Here is a 7,589-nt window from a genome sequence, read left to right on the forward strand (position 1 = left end):
GTAAGAGGAATTGTTCATAAACATATGCCTATTATTGGTACACGCAACTTCGTAGAAATTAATTAGTACACAACTAAGTGTGTATACATGTTAATTGAATTAGGAAAATATTATTATAAAATGCCTATTTATAATTATAAACAAAACATTTGTGTTATATGCTATATATCATATTATGTATATTTTTGGATTTATTTGAGATTTATTTGAGAATTATTTTTCATTTGTCACGTTATGCACCCCTGTTATTTAATCTGAACTTAGCTCTCCGGTTGTTTGGTAGAGAATGTCTAATGGCATTGATTCCGCCATTTACACTACTCTGTGTACAATAAAGTTTTAATAAAAATATTTTCTACATGATTATTGCTTACATAATAATATGCTTGAGTGTTTTCTCGCGTTAGCTAATTTCTTGTATATTAGATTTTTTTTTAAATATTTTATTATGATACCAAGAAACGAGACGGATAAGTTGTGCGCGACACTCCTGTTCTTAACAGCTGCAGTGCCACTCAGAGCTTTAAATTGCAAAGATAATGACAGGCACTGCCATTGCACCCGTCATACTGAGACATAAGTTGAAAGTTCCATGTGCTTGGAATTTCAGCAGCACCCATACTCTTCAAAACCGATATGCGGCGGCAGAAATAGCAAGGCGTTAGTACCATTTATTCCCAGTAGTTCCATGTACTTTGTTCTACGTGGAATAATTTTATTGTAACCCAAATGTTCCATACATTGAACTAGTGGGAACGCTTCTCAGAACGAACTCCCTCATAAATAAAACAAATAAATAAAATCGACTTTATTTGAAATGCATATAAATGTTCTAACATTAATCAAAGACGAAAAAAATTTAAAAAAGAATTATAAGTTATAATAATTAATGACTAAATATATGGACTGTGCTAATCACAAAATAATAATTTATTCAGACAACAACATTGTATGGTCCAATAGTGTTAGTATCCTATAAACTAACTTAAAAAACTATGTTATTGACAAAGAAAATAAAATAAAATACAAGTCAAAATTATCTTTCAGTCGCGTCCCGATCAAAAAGACTCTTATGAGACCATTTGGTCACAAAAAAAAGGACCCGAATGAAATACTTCATTATACGTCGTATCACGACAGGTCATATCTGTCAGGTATGACCAGTAGAATGGTGTTGGTACTGACCCGCAGTCTGCTGAGCAGTGAGGCTGCTTTTTGTGGGTGATGGCGTAGAAGTTATCATATAACATGGTAGATGCACTGCAGAAACCCATTATTATACTGGCAGGCAGGCCCATTAACATTCTAAACCCATTATTATACTGGACCCGTAGGGCACTAAGCGATCTTTTAGTATAATTGAACCACAGGCTGCTCGTATAAAATGATTGGCAGTAGGCTTTGAAGAGCGTAATACATAGCCCTTGCTGTTTTTCTGCCACGACCCGTCATAAAATTGGAACACCATCACCAAAATGCATATTTAGGTACAAAAAACTAAATTCAAAAAATAAGGCACCAAATAAGTAAAATTTGACATGAACATTAATTTTTACAAAGAACATTATTAAATTTGAGTAATAAATAATTTAAATTTCACAATAAAAAAAAAACTTACACAAAAAACATTATCGGAGATCTACTGCTACTAAATAAACCTTTAGTACTTTAAGAATTATTTCGTAAACGAAGTATAGTATATTGTATAATATTAGTTTTATTACGTACGTTCGTACCTACGTATTCGCCTTACTAATATAAGCAAGAGCACACTAGCGCCGGTGTAAATAAACTTTTGCGGAGTAAACACGCAACTGTTCCTAAGGTCTTTGCTTAGATCAACATTCACTTCGAACATTCAACATTCAATTCGAATAAACAACATTCACTTTGCCAAATAGTTTGATGGTTGAACGGTAGATGGCGCTAGTAGTCGTTTTGGAAGGACTTTATTGCAATAAGGTTCCGGTTGATATTCATTTGCCATTTACAAACAAATTTTAAAACTATAACCAACCAAGAACTTTAAACTTATTATAATTATGCAGCCTCTGCGTAATTGGATGAGAAAAATCTATGGTAGTGACCCATTTAGATCTTGCAGCGTATCTCGATCTAAGATATTCGAAAAAAATATTGTAAATGATAAATGTATATAAATTAATGTCTATTTACAAAGAGCTTCTTTTTAGGGGAATCTGTCTTATTTATTTATTTATTAAGTACTACCACATCATTATATATTACAGCATTTAAAAATTCAACATAGATACGGTTTGACATCTAACATATAATGACAATTAAGGTCTGCATACAGCACAGCATTTACTATTAAAAGGGTTAAAAAAATAAGCTTATATTATATTACAATATACATGTTTTTTATATATTAAGTACCTACTATTTGGATTTGAGTTTGAAAAAAAATTTTTTTTTTTGCAAAAACATTTCTCGTGTCGCGGTATACGTCTAGGTCCTGGATTCTACTGTCAATGGTATTACACTCGTTGAAAATTCTAGTGAAAGGGGTTTGAAGGCCAAGATTGGTTTTACAAGGGCGTATAAAAAGTTTTTGTTATTTTATTTCTTGGATATTTATATGGGACATTTAGAGAAATTGCTGTCTTGCGAATGAGTACCTGAACGTAGCACATTTTGATTAATATGACGATTTCAAGAGTAATGTGTATATCTATAAAATTATTAAAATTACCGTTATTTTGAGTTCGTGTTCGAGTTTGATTAACATTGAGGCAACTACCCCTATGTTGTGGATGTCCCAAAGATTCGCGCGAAGCCGTTTCGCTTCCACATTTATATGGCGAACGACTGTGGAGTGGAATTCCCTGCCTGCAGACTTGTTCCCTGAACGTTACAACTTGGACCTTTTCAAGGCGAGAGCGAATAGAATTCATCGTCACGTTCCGTCAGGTGAGATGGAAGTAAAACGTGTACTTTGTTTTTAATTAAAAAAAAAAATCATTTTTAGTAATCGTAGGGATCCTGTAAGTGTGAGTGAAGCCAGAGTCAGCAGTTTTAATATGAGCGAGAAGTATGAATGCCATCGCTTGGCAGCTACTGAGAACCGCCTGTCTAGTGTGTTTGTGTACAATTTTGGGAAACTGCTAAAATTGAATGTTTCAGGAACTCCCAATGCAGACTCATAAATCAATTTTGATTTTAGAACTGCATTAGGTACTTTTATTTTTAACCGACTTCAAAAAAGGAGGAGGTTCTCAATTCGACTGTATGTTCCTTTCTTTTTTCTTTTTTTTTTGTATGTATGTTACGCGATAACTCCGGTATTTGTGAACCGATTTTCATGATTCTTTTTTGTTTGAAAGGGGGTACTTCCATAGTAGTGCGTTTCATTTTGAAGGAAATCATCCACCTCTAAGGGTGGCTGTTCACGCATGAAGATTCATTTTTATAAATAGCGCCTAACTTTAATTTAGGAGCAATTACTTTTGGCAATTATTTAGTTGGTTTTGCTATTTCTCCAATTCAAGGCGTATTTCCCTCGATATACTTTGAGTAGTGTCGTAGTGAGAACCTATTTTTATTATCTCCAATATCAAGTCCTGTATAGTGGGGATATTTCAATGAAACTTAGCAAATAGACGTAATTCCACGTACTTTTGAGGTCGGTTTTTTTAGTACACTGTACTGAGATTATTATATATCTTTATAACTTTGATGAATTCACTGCTAATAGGAAAGTTTTGCAAAAAAATGTTTTGCCAATCTTACGAAAGTTTGTTTCCGACTTACTTTGTTATTTTCTTCTTCTTAATAATTGTAGTTATAAACGTATGCAAACAAAAATGACGATTCTTTCAATCTATTTAGTAGCAGTAAATCTCCTTGTGAAAGATTCGTCCAGGAAAGTGCTTCCACCTTACCTATTTCTGCCGTCAAGCTGTAATGTTAGCATAACTGCGTTCCGGTTTTGAAGGGTAAGGGTGCTGGTGTAATTACAGGCACATGAGACTTTAAACATATGTCTGGTCTGTCGAATGAATGACGGGCGCAATGATTTGTGATTTAAAGCTCTGAGTGACACTGCAAGTGTTATGGACAGGCGTGTCGCTTACTAACAGGCGCACGACTTGTACGTCCCGTCTCTTGGTATCGTTAAAAAAAGTTAGTTCGATAAATCTCAGCGTTAGAGACGCGTCTGCTAAACAAATGAATAACTATTCTATATCCAATGCGAAGGTCTTGCATTTTTGAGAGGTTGTCTTATGATTGTGTGTATGAGATTAAAAAAAACAATTGCATGGAATGACAAGGTTACGTGCTTGTTACACTACTGAATTAGGCCACTGGTGGGAACAAAATTTATTAAAATCTTGTTCGGTGATGGTACCAATGATCGACATTTTAAGGGAAGTGTGTCTTTAAATTTCAAATACCGTTTTGTTTTTAGACACATTTATATAATAGTGTTATCACTATTATATAAATGTATAGGTATTATTACCTATACCATAAATTAAAGAATATTATCTTGGAGTTGTAATTTTAAGTAAAAATTACAGAATTTAAGTACCTAGATAGTAACAGAAATGATGAAGATAAAAATACATTAGCCCAAGCACTTGATGCGTAAAACGGATTTTTTTCCCAAAGAGACTGACAGGATTGAATCGGCTATTGTATCTCGCTTCAATAGTAAGAAAGAAGAAAGAAAGAAAATTTTATTCAGTATTTTAAATTGTACTTACAAAATAAAAAAATAAATAAAGATACTGAATACCACCATTCAGCAAATAATAATAATATGTGGAACCCGTGGAGTGCGTCACAGGCGCACCAAACAAACACTACACATGAGACACTAACATTTTTACATACGCAATCAAATACACACTTTGAGAGATAAGTTTAAGAAAATTAATATTCTTACACTAGCGTCACAGTACGTCTATGAAAATGCAATTTATATTAAGAGGAAGTAATTTCTTTATGAAAAATAGTGACAGACATAACATTAATACGAGGAATAAAAATAAACCAGCTTCATAGTCGTCGTCACAAAGTCACAAATTCATTTAAGGGGCAATGTATACGCTTCTATAACAAGATTTCGGTGGATATACAAAATTTCACGAGGTTTAAAACTATAGTGAAACAAAAACTTTATACTAAAGGTTTATTATACAACTTCTGCGTGCTTGGATGACAAAAATCCGTCGTAGAAACCCGTTTAGCTCGTGGTGGTAGTGTCGACCTCTGATGTTTGAAAGCAAAATATGTTGTAAATGTTGAATGTGTACAAGTGTTATTTACAGCAACCCCTAGAGTTTCTTGCTCATTCTTCTTAGGGGAATATGCCTTACGAATGAGAGGTACAGTTTAACCAATGTGACGATTTCAAGTGTAATAATGCTTCCCTATAAAATAAAGATTATTTTATTCTAATATCATTAGATTCAACACGTCTCAATTTGTTACTACAATAACTTATCTAAAAAAGAATCTAGATATTTTGCTAACTATAAAGTGAGAGTGTAAAATATAAAGGAGCAAGGCCAATGCGACTGCATACATCTTGTATGCAGGTCGATTTCTATTGTTTTAAGGTTTACTTGTCGGTTTTGGGGTAATTATTCAAATTTCATTTGATTGCTGTTGATTTTATGGTTTGTGATTGAGTTTTTGTTTGGTTGTAATTATTGTATCATAGTTTTTGTAACTTAATGACAACAATCGAATTTTTCTTATTTTGTTTATTATTTTTGTTCTTAAATTATTGTCACTAAATCGATTCTCTCTTCGTTACAAATTATCTCGATAAGATATTTAAATTGTTTTTTTTTTTCATTCGATTTTACTTCACATTTTACGTCACCGTATCCATGCTATGTGAAATGAACTATAGTTTACTCGACAGTTATAATCCCTATGAAAGATTATGCTGTAGTGTGTTATTAAAAAAATATTATAATTGTCACTATAAAAAACCTAAACTGGGATTTCTTTAAATCTCCAGTAATGAACACGAAAAATCCACTAATTGACTAATTAGCAATCAACTCTCATCAATCATGAACACCCAGTAAAATTGACACCTACCAATAAAAAACATGTTACTAAGATAGAAAATTTTCTCTTAAATTTTATTAGAAATGAATTTAAAAAAAGTTGTCGAACAGCTTGTCGGTCACTGGTAATGTTAGGTTATGGAAAATTTCCATTTTGAAAAATCATATTCTTCAGAAAAGTAAATATTTTTTTGGATATTTTTCCAATATTTTTTCTTTAATTTTCCACATTTGACGTTGACACCTGTCAACAGTTGAAGTTACTGAATGTGAACGACGGAGCCATTAAAAAGGTTTTTTTCGTTGTTGTGAAACCATTTTAAATCTCGTTTTTCTCTACGTGGCTTTTTTTTATAATTCACGCTAAATAAAACTTTAAACGATATTTCTAAATTAATTCTTTCAAAATTTTATTTTCCAATTTTTCCATTTTTTTCGGGAATTTTTCCCGAAAAATTTCTACTAATTGAATTTTTTTGGAAAATTGCCCAATAGTAGTCACTGGTGGCACCAACTTATGCTATTATCATGAGGATTCAGAACCTAAACAAAAAACGTAAATACTTCCTAGTTGCCCCTTATACATTATAACCATAGTTCATGATTAATAGCGACAGATCTATAGATCTTCTCCATAACAGTTGAATGTCAAGGTCTACATCCGGAGGCAACGATTACTTAGTTGTAATCACGTCGTCCGATTAATGATAAATGGTCACAGTTGTTGAAAATTGTATCAAAACTTGTTTGTAATTGTTTCTCCTTTTATGGTCGGTTGCTAAAAGAACTTCTTCGTCTTCACAAGAGTGATGTAGAAAGCGAATAAGCTCAGCAGCATATCCACCATCATTATTAATGACTAACGTAGTCGACATTATTAGCGAAATCTTGCATATTGATTTTATTTGATCTTTGATTTATTCATTCAAAAACCAAATTAATTACGTAATGTCAATCCGCTCTGTAGGCTTCTTTAGGAAGACACAAATATAAGTCAGCAACACGCTTTGTCATATAAAATTAATAATTCGCCACACTTAGCCAATTTTATCCAACTATTACAATGAAAAAGGATATCTCTGAATCTGGTTCAAACGTCTCCATAACAGTGGCAGTATTGCCGTACTGAATGGCCAACGACATTTGTTGCACCAATTAAGATCCAGAGCGTGTATCACTGCCTTTATTTTTAAGCAGACGACCCAACTCCCTGAGGAATTGTTAGGTCTCGACACCCCAAGTCCCCGCAGTCTCTATTGCCATAGGCACAAAATCGTACATCGGTTCCAAGGCACTGTACTTGGCGTGTTTCAATTTTGCCACATACTCTGCAGCCGACCCGGCAGATCTAGTGATGGAACGGTGTCCAACGTACTGACATAGGTACCTTTCTACAAAAGGTACACCGAGCCTTTTGCCATGGAACCATTATAAGGCCGTTAGGCCTCTTGCCATCTGTATGGCACAACCCCGGAGGCTCCAAGACACATGGCACGTTAGCTATTACCAAAGCCCGGCAAACTGAGACATTAGCGAAATTGA

This window comes from Hyposmocoma kahamanoa, unplaced genomic scaffold (assembly GCF_003589595.1).
Source record: "Hyposmocoma kahamanoa isolate Upper Pololo Valley unplaced genomic scaffold, ASM358959v1 64, whole genome shotgun sequence".
NCBI lineage: Eukaryota > Metazoa > Arthropoda > Insecta > Lepidoptera > Cosmopterigidae > Hyposmocoma > Hyposmocoma kahamanoa.